The 13,088-nt window shown below is 36.4% G+C and overlaps 1 long non-coding RNA gene across 1 annotated transcript in view; it reads left to right on the top strand.

Moving 5' to 3' along the window:
- The window catches only part of LOC148758379 (uncharacterized), a 71,241-nt gene that overhangs the window by 21,966 nt on the left and 36,187 nt on the right, over positions 1–13,088 (top strand). The gene's annotated exons all lie outside the window — the stretch shown is intronic.

Genomic DNA, 13,088 nt, shown 5'->3' with positions numbered 1-13,088 from the left:
TAGGAAGTTCTTTTAGATTTTGTATGTCTGAAAACACTATTTCATTGTTGTTTTAGAGAGATATTTTTGCTAGGTATAGAATTCTTCCCTGACAACATTTTGTTTGTTTGTTTTTTTAGTCAGTATTTTAAAGATATTGTTTCACTGTCTTCTGGTTTATAATGGCTTGCATTGTTTCCAATAAGAAATCTGCTGTCACACATAAACTTTGTTCCTCTATACATAGTGTATGTTTTTTCATCTGGCTGCTTTCAAAATTGTTTCTTTATTGCTAGTTTTGAGCAATTGGATTATATGATGTTCATTGGTGAAGTTTTCTTTATGTTCTCTTCTGCTTGAGTCATTGAGCTTTTTTGGTTTTGTGGGCATATTGTTTCATCAAATTTGAGGAAATCTCAGCCATTTCTTCAACTATAAGTCCCCACTCATCTGTAGACTTCAGATACATGTATCTTAGGCATTTTGAAGTTCTACCACAGATTATTGATACCTCATTTATTTTTCTAAAATTTTTCTTCTGCAGTGTCCAATTTGCTGTTCATTCCATCATATGTATTTTTCACTTCAGACATAGATTTTTTTTTTCATGTTTAGAAATTTAATTTGCATCTTTTTTATACTTTTGTGTCTCTCCTTAACATGTTCATTCTTTCCTCTACCTACTTAAATATATGAAATATAGTTGTCCTACACTGATTGGTAAAAAAAAAAAAGTATTTTTTGTCCAGTGTGAATTTCCAGGATTGTTCCTTCTAATCCTCTTGGGTAGGTTTTTTTTCTTTTTCTTTTTTTCTATACTCTTGGGTAGTTTCCTCACATACTTGTGCAGATTAGTACCCACTGAAGATTTGAGGTAGACCCTCTGCAGATCTCCAGAGTTCTCTTTGTGCAGATCTCACCTCTCTGAGCAGTTCTCCAATCTTTGTTACTTTGCTCTGTAAATTCTAGCCTCTGCAGCATACTGAATTCTCTCTGTTTATCTCCTTAACTTATGGAGACTAGTAGGCTCTATTTCCTTCCCTACACTGCAGCCTGGAACCTTTTTATGGTCAATAAACTGAGACAATGTTTGGACTTACCTCATTTGTTTCTCTTCTGTCAGGTGTTGTGCTGCCTATTCAATGTTTGAAAATCTTTGTTTCATATCTTTTGTCTGTCTTTGTACGTATTTAAGAAAGGAGAGTAAATCTGGTCTCCAGTTACTCCATTGTGTTTGGCAACAGAAGACTCTACAGAAATGGGCTTTAAAATCAATATTCTATAGCTGTTCTATCACTTATCTATTGTTACACAATAAACTTTCTCCATACGTATGGTTTAATATGGTAATCATTTATTTGTTCACAATAGTACATTAGCAATTTCGGCTGAGCTCACCTAAAAAAATTCTTCTACTTCTTATGGTATGAGTTGTGCTAACTCATGTATTTGAAGTCAACTGGCAGTTTGGCTACTGGCTCAACAGCCAGATGTATTAGTGAGGTCTAGAGACACCTCACTAATACATCTGGCTGTTGGTGCAGGCTTTTCTCTGGGCTGCTCCCTTCATGGCCTCTCACCATCCAGTAGCCTAAACTAGGCTTTTTTTTTTTTTTTTTTTTAATGTGATTACTGAGCATACTATTCTCTTTCTTGTCTATCTGTGGCTACATGGACCACACTTTCTACATCTTTGTCTTCCTTAGTATTTTGGAAGGTAAACATGTATATGTATGCATTGATTATTGTGACAAAGACCATTACCCATTTCTACTCTGCTTTCTGGCCTCAAAGCTAACTACAGTTTCCAGTAACTGTCCCTTCCCTACCCCATATCTAATTGTGACATTCCAGTGGAATGTCAACCCTGGCAATAAAATAGCTAGCACTATCTTTCTCATGCATACACTCTCTCTTCCTCTGTATGGCTGGAAGTGAAGGTCTCCAAGATAGTGGAATCATATATTGGAAGAAGTCCAAATTCCTGAGGAGGGCCATCCAACCAGAAAGTCTGTGTTGGACTTTGGGTGAGTGAACAATAAATGTCTGCTGTGCTAACTTACTGTTATTTTGTTACAGAAACCAGTTCTTTATTCAGACTAACAGCTACTTCCAAGTTTCAAAAGTGTCTCTTAATCTAAGTTTCTCTAATATCATAGTGAAGAGAAAAGTGATGTTGTTTTACCCATGCTACTTAAGATGAGAACTCTACAAGGTTTCAAGTTTTCTTCCTTTCCTTCCCATGCAGTCCTTCCTATTTTATTTGTTAATATAATATAAATTGTAACATAATATTATATAATTTATTAATGATATATATTATAACTTAGTATGTAGTTTTAGATATAGACTTAGGTTATTTGTAATACATCAATAGTTTTACACCATATGTATACCTTTTTAAGAATAGCTTTTCACCTCAGTGTTCAGTTTTATGTTGAAAATGGCCACAGTTATGCAGGACTATGTTGACATTTCACTTGTTTCAGTGCTGTTTATCACTAGTCTTTTAAGAACATGGCTTTATTTTCCTGGGTTCTTAATACTATTTCCTTTTTCCAGTTAACTACAGTACATCTTAACATAAAATTTTCAAAATCTTTGAACATTTTTTCTTCTTTTGACTATAAGCTTTTAGTGTGTGACTCACATTTTTTCGTTAGGAAGGGTCTAGATACAAATCTTTTTTTATTGATTTTTGTTAGGAAGGGCCTAGATATAAATCTCATTTGGAACACTGTGAAGGATTTCCATTTATAATTCGATGTTTCATCAGCCAAGAAAAGTTTTCTTAAGGAGGTTTTTCATTTTCACTGCTTGTTTCATTTGTCTTTGTTTCCTGCTTAAAAGAATTCTATAATTCTTTGGTTGGACCTCTGTTCTCAACATATCAAATAGAGACTCTAGTTTCTTGTAACTTTTACATTTCTGCCCTTTTGTCTTGCACTCTGGGAGAATTGACCAGGTTTGCTATTCATATCATTTAATCTGTGGTGATAAACTTTATTCTTCATTTTCAGCTATCATGTGTGCTTTAACTCTTCTGTTGTGTCTTGGGTATCTTTGCATCATTTCCCTACTTTAACAATCTAATTCTGAATCTTCAAAATTATGTCAGCCCTTTCTCTCCTTATGGATTTATTTCAGAGACCATGTCTTCTATTTGATTTGGGGATACAGAGGTTTAAAAAAATATTCTCCTGATCTAAAAGCTATCTGAATAAGAGTTTCAATTGCCTGTCCTTTCTCTGAGACTTTGTGATCTTATTCCACTTGCCTAATTTTGCATCCTTTCTCCTTAGGACCACAACCCTACCCCCATCCACCCCATGATAATTTGAACTCATCCTGGAGTAAGGGATTATTTGCAGATCTCATATTTGTTAACTTGCTTTCTGACCCTTTTCACTGTCCATAGGTATTGTTGCCAAATTTTCAAATAAAAATAGATGAAATATTTATATGGACGTAGAGTCTATTCTTATTATTCACAGGGTTATGCTCTATGAAGTTACTTGGGACACTGAATTAGTGAATGCTGAACCATTACTCCTAAGGGAAATATGGGGTTAGGTCCCTGCAGATCTCTGGTAAGAACATTTTTTGTCAACTAATCAAAACATAACCTGTTTTATATGTGTTTCTGTTTAAAGACACCTTATTTAACATATATTATTGATTCATTAACATTGAACTCTTGCCCAGCAACACTATAATGAAGCTTATCTACATATGTATTTTCTCTTTAAGGCACATCACAACTTTCTTGTGTTTGGCATATCTAGACAGAACTTCAGCATTAGTCTTGGGGGCCATTTTAAAAAGAGAAATCACCATCAAAAAGTACAAATATATGAAAAATTGTGGCTGTAAATAGACTGTGAAAAGAGCACTTGTTTACAGTGTAAGAACTGAAATAAGAAGGCAGAGCATCACCTTATCCATCCTCAGCTGGGAACATGTGTATCGAGCAACTCAAGTTTTTGCCGTTTTGTACATGTCCATGAATGACTATGAAAGTGCTGCAAGTGTTGACTTGGGGATTGCATACATTTTAGTAAATGAATTTTAAATTTGGAATTAACAAATAATAAGAAATAACTTTCAAGTTAAAAGATATTCTGGTCTATCTGCTTTCATTATCTACCACGTTAAGTCCATCCAATCCTATCATCTTGATCAAGCGTAGATATAATCACATCATTTCCCTACATTTTCACTACCTATTGATCTCTGTTTTCTATAGAATGTGGTCAGCAAATATGTATTCAGTATTGACTAAGTGCCAAACAAAATATGATACAGTGGAATGGTATAAGATATCTGAAACTGTGCTTTTAGATCTATTTTTTTTATTTTTTATTTTTTTTAATTAAATTTATTGGGGTGACAATTGTTAGTAAAATTACATAGATTTCAGGTGTACAATTCTGTATTACATCATCTATAAATCCCATTGTGTGTTCACCACCCAGAGTCAGTTCTCTTTCCATCACCATATATTCGATCCCCCTTACCCTCATCTCCCACCCCCCACCCCCCGCCCCCGTTACCCTCTGGCAACCACTAAACTATTGTCTGTGTCTATGAGTTTCTGTTTCTCATTTGTTTGTCTTGTTCTTTTGTTGTTCTTGGTTTATATACCACATATCAGTGAAATCACATGGTTCTCTGCTTTTTCTGTCTGACTTGTTTCGCTCAGCATTACTCTCTCAAGATCCATCCATGTTGTCACAAATGTTCCTATATCATCTTTTCTTACTGCCGAATAGTATTCCATTGTGTATATATACCACAACTTCTTTATCCATTCATCTATCGAAGGACATTTTGGTTGTTTCCATGTCTTGGCCACCGTAAACAAAGCTTTTAGATCTATTGATGTATGTTGATGGAACCCAACCCCACAGATGTACAGCCAGAGGCTGGGTGATGGGCAGCAATTATGAGGCCAATTTACCTTATCCAACTGACATTTTTCTGGGTTTGGATTAAAGTATAATTTTCTCTCATTAATCTTACTCTTAAGCTTTCAAGCCATGGACAGAATCTGATTAAATAACTTTTTGTACAAAACTATACCATGCAATATTACCAAACTGCATTTTTTATTTGCAGGAAGTATACCTACCTCAATGCAAGCTGCTACTGTGATACTCCTGTTTTCTGCATTGTGCTTTTTCTGTGGTTTCCAAATGCATGTAGAGTTTTAGGAATAGTAGTCATGTTGGAAGGGCTGGGTTGAAAGAGCATCGCTGAGAGATAGGGGAATGTAAACCAGCTCCCTTTTTTATAATAACCAGAAGCTGAAAAAGGGAGGGTTGCTCAGGTCCCAGGAGAGAGTGGCATGTGGGGCCCTGGGGAGACTAATTATTAGACACTAAGGTGCCCAGACTATGGAAAGACCTTTTAGTGTTTCACTACATTAGTCCTCCTTTGTCTATGAAAGGTACCTGAAACCTCAGTTAGTACTGAACACTATATACACTATGGTTTTTTCCTGTGGTAAAACTTAACATAAATTAGATAGAGTAAGACATTAACAATAATAACTAATAATCAAAAGAACAATTAAAATGATATACTGTAATAAAAGTTTTGTAAATGTAGTGTCTCTCTCAAAATATTTTATTGTTCTTCTTCTTGTGATGATGTGAGATGATACAATGCTAATCTGATGAGATGAAGTGAAGTAAATGATGTAGACATTGTGATGTGGAATTAGGCTACTATAAGGGTTACTTGAACATAAGCACTGATATGCCATGACAGTAGATTTGATAACCTGGAAGGCTACTAAATGACTAGATGGCAGGGAGAATTCATATGGTTGTTCATGTCCAGAGCATAGAGTATAAAGACATGAGGTTTCATCATGCTACTCAGAATGGTGTGCAATTTAAAACTTATAAAATTTTTGCTTTATTGTCCAATTACATTTGACATAATATTATATTAGCTTCAGGTGTACAACATAATATTTAGACACTTAAATAACTCTTGAAGTGATCACTCCTACAAGCGTAGTACCCATCTGACACCATACATAGTTATTATAGTATTATTGACTATATTCATATGCTGTAGTTTACATCCTTGTGAATATTTTGTAACTATCCATTTTTCACCAACCCTCTCAGTCCCCCTCCCATCTGGCTACAATCAGTTTGTTCTCTGTACCGTGTTTCCCAAAAATAAGACTGGGTCTTATATTAAGCTGTGCTCCAAAAGATGAATTAGAGCTTATATTCAGGAGATGTCATCCTGAAAAATAATGCTAGGGCTTATTTTCCGGTTAGGTCTTTTCAGTGAAACGCTATATCTATGAGATTGTTTCCGTTTTGTTTGGTCATTTATTTTGTTTATTAGATTCCACATATAAGGGAAATTCTATGGTATTTGTGTCTCTCTGGCTATTTTACTTAGCATAATACCCTCTACTTTCATCCATGTTGTCACCAATGGCAAAATTTCCTTTTTTTATTTTTATGGCTAAGTAATATTCCATTGCATATATGTATCACATCTTCTTTATCCAATGGTCTATTTTTTAAATTAAATTTCACTGGGGTCACAATTGTTAGTAAACTTACATAGATTTCAGGTGTACAATTCTGTATTACATCATCTATAAATCTCATTGTGTGTTCACTACCCAGAGTCAGTTCTCCTTCCATCACCATATATTTGAACCCCTTTACCCTCATCTACCACCCCCTTCCCCACTTACCCTATGGTAACCACTAAACTATTGTCTGTGTCTATGAGTTACTGTTTCTTATTTGTTTGCTTTGTTCTTTTGTTGTTTTTGGTTTATACACCACATGTCAGTGAAATCATATGGTTCTCTGCTTTTTCTGTTTGACTTATTTCACTTAGCATTATAATCTCAAGATCCAACCATATTGTCACAAATGGTCCTATTTCATCTTTTCTTACTGCCAAATAGTATTCCATTGTGTATATATACCACAACTTCTTTATCCATTCATCTATCAAAGGACATTTTGGTTGTTTCCATGTCTTGGCCACCATAAATAAACCTGCAATGAACATTGGAGCACACGTGTCTTTATGGATAAATGCTTTCAGGTTTTTGGGTAGAAACCCAGGAGAGGGATTGCTGGGTCATACGGTAATTCTATTTGTAATTTTCTGAGGAACCTCCACACTGCCTTCCATAGCGGCTGCACCAGTCTGCATTCCCACCAACAGTGTATGAGGGTTCCTTTTTCTCCACAGCCTCTCCGACACTTCTTACTATTTGTCTTGTTGATGATAGCCATTCTGACTGGGGTGAGGTGATATCTCATTGTGGTTTTTATTTGCATTTCTCTGATGACTAGTGATGTTGAGCATTTTTTCATATGTCTATTTGCCAGTTGTATGTCCTCTTTGGAGAAATGTCTCTTCAGTTCCTCTGCCCATTTTTCAATTGGGTTGCTTGTTTTTTTGTTGTTGACTTTCATGCGTTCCTTGTATAATTTGGATATTAGCCCCTTATTGGAGGCACTGTTCACAAAAATCCTCTCCCATTCAGTTGGTTGCCTCTTTATTTTGTCGATGGTTTCTTTTGCTGTGCAGAAGATTTTAAGTTTGATATAGTTCCATTCATTTATTTTAGCTTTTACTTCCCTTGCCTTTGGAATCAAATTCATAAAATGTTCTTTGAACCCAAGTTCCATAATTTTAGTACCTATGTTTTCTTCTATGCAGTTTATTGTTTCAGGTCTTATGTTTAAGTTTTTGCTCCATTGTGAATTAATTTAGGTACATGGTGACAGATAGCAGTCCAGTTTCATTCTTTTGCACGTGGCTTTCCAATTCTCCCAGCACCATTTATTGAAGAGGCTTTCTTTTCTCCATTGTAAGTTTTTTGCTTCTTTGTCAAAAATTATCTGTCCATATTTATGTGGTTTTATTTCTGAGTTCTCAGTTCTAATCCATTGGTCTACATGTCTATTTTTCTGCCAATACCATGCTGTTTTGATTATTGTTGCCCTGTAGTACAAGCTGAAGTCAGGGAGTGTGATACCTCCAGCATTGTTCTTTTTTCTTAAGATTGCTTTGGCTGTTCAGAGTCTGTTGTGGTTCCAAACAAATCTGATGATTTTTTGTTCTTTTTCTTTAAAAAATGCCATTGGGATTTTGATAGGGATTGCATTAAATCTGTATATTGCTTTGGGTAATATGGCCATTTTAACTATGTTGATTCTTTCAATCCATGAGCATGGAATGTCTTTCCATTTCTTTGTGTCTTCTTCAATTTCTTTCAAAAAAGTGTTATAGTTTTCAGCATATAGGTCTTTCACATCCTTGGTAAGTTTATTCCTAGGTATTTTGTTCACTTTTCTGCAATTGCAAAATGAATTGGTTTTTTATTGCTTTTTCTGAGATTTCATTGTTATTATATAGGAATGCAACGGATTTTGTACGTTGATTTTGTAACCAGCAACTTGACTGTATTGGTTGATTTTTTCTAATAGCTTTTTGGTGGAGTCTTTAGGGTTTTGTATATATAGCATGATGTCATCTGAAAAGAGTGACAATTTAACTTCTTCATTCCTCATTTGGATGCCTAATACTTCTTTCTCTTGCCTGATTGCTCTGGCGAGGACTTCGGACACTAAGTTGAAAAGCAGAGGTGATAGGGGAAAGCTGTGTTGTGTTCCTGAACGTAGAACAAAGGGCTTCAGTTTTTTACCATTAATTATGTAATTAGCTGAGGGTTTGTCACATATGGCCTTTATTATGTTAAGGTAATTTTCCTTCTATACCTATTTATTAAGTGTTTTAATCATAAATGGATGTTGTATCTTGTCAAATGTTTTTTCTGCATCAATTTATATAATCATATGATTTTTGTCCTTTATTTTGTTTATGTGATGTATCACATTGATGGATTTACATGTATTGACCAACCCTGTGCCCTTGGGATGAACCCCACTTAGTTGTGATGAATAATCTTTTTAATGCATTGCTGCATTTGATTTGCTAGAACTTTGTTTACGATTTTTGCATCTTTATTCATCAGAGATATTAGTCTGTAGTTCACTTTTCTTGTGTTGTCCTTACCAGGTTTTGGTATCAGGGTAATGTTGGCCTCATAAAATGAGTTAGGGAGTACTGTCTCTTCTTCAATTTTTTGGAAGAGTTTGTGCAGAATTGGTATTAGATCCTCTTTGAAGGTTTGGTAGAATTCACTAGTGAAGCCATCTGGTCCCGGACTTTTGCTTTTGGGAAGGTTTTGGATGACTGATTCAATTTCGTTACTGGTGATTGGTCTGTTTAGATTTTCCTGTTCTTCGTGGTTCAGCCAAGGAAGGCTATATGTTTCTAAGAACTTGTCCATTTCTTCTAGGTTATTGAATTTGGTGGCATATAGTCCTTCATAGTATTCTTGGATGATGCTTTGTATTTCTGTGGAATCCGTGATAACTTCCCGTTTTTCATTTCTGATTTTGTTTATTAGTGTCTTCTCTCTTTTTATCTTAGTGAGTCTAGCCAAGGGTTTCTCACTTTTGTTAATGTTTTCAAACAACCAGCTCTTTGTCACATTAATTTTTTCTATTGTCCTTTTGTTCTCTATTTCATTTAGTTCTGCTCTGATTTTTATTGTTTCCTTTCTCTTGCTGACCTTGGGTTTCATTTGTTCTTCTTTTTCTAGTTCTTTAAAGTGTAACATGAGGTTATTTATTTGGGATTTTTCTTGTTTCTTGAGATAGGCCTGTAATGAGATAAATTTCCCTCTTAAAACTGCTTTCACTGCATCCTCAAACGTTTGGTAGGATGCATTTTCATTCTCGTTTGTTTCTATGTATCTTTTGCTCTCTCCTCTAATTTCTTCTTTGACCCTGTCGTTTTTTAAAAGTATGATGCTTAATCCCCATGTATTTGTGGTTTTTCCTGCTTTCTTTTTTGCAGTTGATATCCAATTTCAAAGCCTTGTGACCAGAGAATATGCTTCATATGATTTCAATCTTCTTAAATTTGCTGAGATTAGTTTTATGCCCCAATATATGGTCTATCCTTGAGAATGTTCCATGTACACTAAAAAAAAAAAATATAGCCTGATGTTTTAGGGTGAAGTGCTCTATAAATGTCAGCTATGTCCGTTTCATCTAATGTGTCATTTAGGGCTGCTATGTCATTACTTATTTTGTGTTGAGATGATCTATCCATAGCTGTCAATGATGTATTTAGGTCCCCTAGTATAATTGTGTTTTGGTCAATTTCTCCCTTTGGTTCTGTTAGTAGTTGCTTGGTATATTTCGGTGCTCCCTGATTGGGGTCATAAATATTGATAACTGTTATGTCTTCGTGTTGTATAATCTCCTTTACTATTATGAAATGTCCATTTTTGTCTCTTGTTAGCTTTTCCCCTGTGATGTCTGTTTCATCTGATATCAGTATAGCCACACCTGATTTTCTCTGGATACCATTTGCTTGGAGTGTCAATTTCCACCCTTTCACTTTGAGTCTATGCTTGTCCTTGTAGCTGAGATGTGTCTCTTGGAGACAGCATATGGTTGGTTGGGTTTATTTTTTTGATCCAATTTGCTACTCTGTGCCTTTTTATTGGTGAGTTCAGGCCACTTACCTAATCAATATATCAGGGTGATTATTGATATGTGAAGCTTTCCTATCATTCTATCTTTAATTTTTTGATAAGAATGTGTCTCCATTGTTTCTTTGCCTTTTTGTTGTTATTGTTTCTGTGTGGTGGTATTCTATGATGTTTCCCTCTGTTTCTCCTTTGTTACAGGATATATTTCAGTTCTAGATTTTTTTGAGTGTTTACCTTTAAATTCATGTAAAAGAAATTTTCATATTTAGAGTGCTCCATTTTTTTCAGCATGCCTACTTTCTCCATTCCCATATTCCGGTTCAGGCCTTTACTCTCCCCCTTTTTATGTTTTGGTTGCCACAAATTGTCCCTGTTGATGGTGGTCGAATAGCCTCCTTTAGTATTTCTTGTAGTGCAGTTAGTGTATTAGAAAATTCCCTCAGCTTCTGTATGTCTGGAAAGGTCTTTATTCCTCCTTCATATTTAAAGGATCTCTTTGCTGGGTATATTATATTGGGCTCATAATTTTTCTCTTTCAATAGTTTGAATATTTGGTTCTACTCTCTCCTGGCTTGTAGAGTTTGTGCTGAAAAGTCTGATGATAATGTAATGGGCTTTCCTTTGTAGGTTGCCGTCTTCTTTTCCCTGGCTGCCTTGAGGATTCTTTCTTTGTCATTGATTTTTGACAGCTTCAATACAACGCGCCTTGGAGAAGGCCTGTTGGGATTGAGGTAATTAGGTGTTCTATTTGCTTCTGCGATTCGAGGATCCAGCTCTTTCCACAGGTTTGGGACGTTCTCATCAACTATTTGTTTGAATATACTCTGTGTTCCCTTCTCCTTTTCTTCCCCTTCTGGTATACCCATTATTCTTATATTGCTCTTTCTGATGGAGTCAGAAAATTCTTGTAGAGTTCTTTCATTTTTTTTTAAGTCTCAAGTCTCTCTCTTCTTCCATCCATGTCATTTTCAGGTTTCTGTCTTCGATGTCACTGATTCTTTCCTCCATCTGGTCAACTCTACTACCTAAGCTGACTATTTCTTTCTTAATTTCTTCTATTGAGTTCTTAATCTCTAGAAATTCTATTTGGTTCTTTTGTAAAATTTCAATGTCTTTGGTAAAATGTTCATGTTGTTCTTTGATTGTGTTTCTGAGTTCATTATACTGTCTTTCTGTGTTTTCTTGCATCTCATTTAGTTTTTTCAGAACTGCAATCTTGAATACTCTGTTATTTAAGTCACATATTTCTGTACCTTTAAGTTCTTTTTCTGGAGACTTTTCACTTTCTTTGTGAGCTGTCTTGTTGCCTTGGTTATTCATGGCAATTAATGATTTATTATTTCTCTTCCAAGACATCTATAGGAGTGGGTTTGCAACAGGTTGATAGGAAGTGGTCTCTCTTTTGTTTTCCAGTACGTGTTGGTAGAATGTTTTATTTTTTCTCTGAGTGCCGCCTTTTTCTCTCTCACACACTATAGTGTTATGTTTTCTCTGCACTATTCCAGCCTTTTACACAACGGGGCGATTCCCTGGAAGGTGGGTTTCTCCTCTGTTAACAGTTCACCTCGGTCATAGGGCACCGCCTCCATGTGGGGTTGTGGGGAGCTTTTGAAGTTTCAAAGCTCTTCCTGCACCAGATTCAGAGCCCATGTGTTTTAGCAGTTCTGTTTACTCTTGCAGGGATCTGCCCAGATAGGTGGGGAGAGGTGCGGGATGAGTTGTGAGAATTGGCCCAGAGCAATGGAGGCGGCCACCACCACAGCCGGTCCAGTTTCCACAGATCTGTCCCCTTTGCCAGAACTTGTTGGGCTGCAAATATATGTCTGCAGACCACAGTTTTCAGAACATGCAAATATTCTGTTCTTTTGATCTGACACTGCTACTCTTCCACTTCTAGCACTGGGAAGGTGGGGGCAGGGAGAGCTCTGGGAGGGTAAAGAGGGAGCGGGTAGTCTCATTGCCTAAGGCTTCCATTCTCTGCGGCAGTGAGGGCTTAAACCACCATTTTTAGTCTTCTTCCCTCAGTCTTTGCTCCGAGGTCTCTGCCGTGACCGTTGGTTTCAGCCGTGTTATATGCTGTCCCCTCAACCTTGTGGGCCATAAATGGATCCCTAGCAGTCTGAATTCTTCCCTCTCCCACAGCTGCAGTGGTTCTGGAATGCAGCGAGCTTGGAGCACTGAGCTAGGTCTGCGTCCTGGGCCCGCGCCGCTACGGCTCCGCACTTCTCCCTTCCCCCCTCCCCTTTTCGTGCGATTTGCCCACTTTTAGGTGAATTCAGTAGAGAGACTCTTCGTCTTGCCTGTCTGCTGTGCAGGGAGTCCTTTGTGGCATTACAGTTTTTCAATTTGTTGTGAATCCCAGGGGAGATTTCCAGAGGCTCACCTCACGCCGCCATTTTGATGACAATTCCCAATTGTCTATTAATGGACACTTAGGTTGCTTCCATATCTTGGCTGCTGTAATAATGCTGTTATAAACATAGGGGTACATATATATTCTTGAATTGTGTTTTCTATTTCTTTAGATAAAAATCCAGAGGTG

This window comes from Rhinolophus sinicus, chromosome 4 (genome assembly GCF_057876585.1).
Source record: "Rhinolophus sinicus isolate RSI-liver-muscle chromosome 4, RSI-T2T, whole genome shotgun sequence".
Taxonomy (NCBI): Eukaryota; Metazoa; Chordata; class Mammalia; order Chiroptera; family Rhinolophidae; genus Rhinolophus; species Rhinolophus sinicus.
This window is presented reverse-complemented; position numbering and strand designations above follow the sequence as displayed.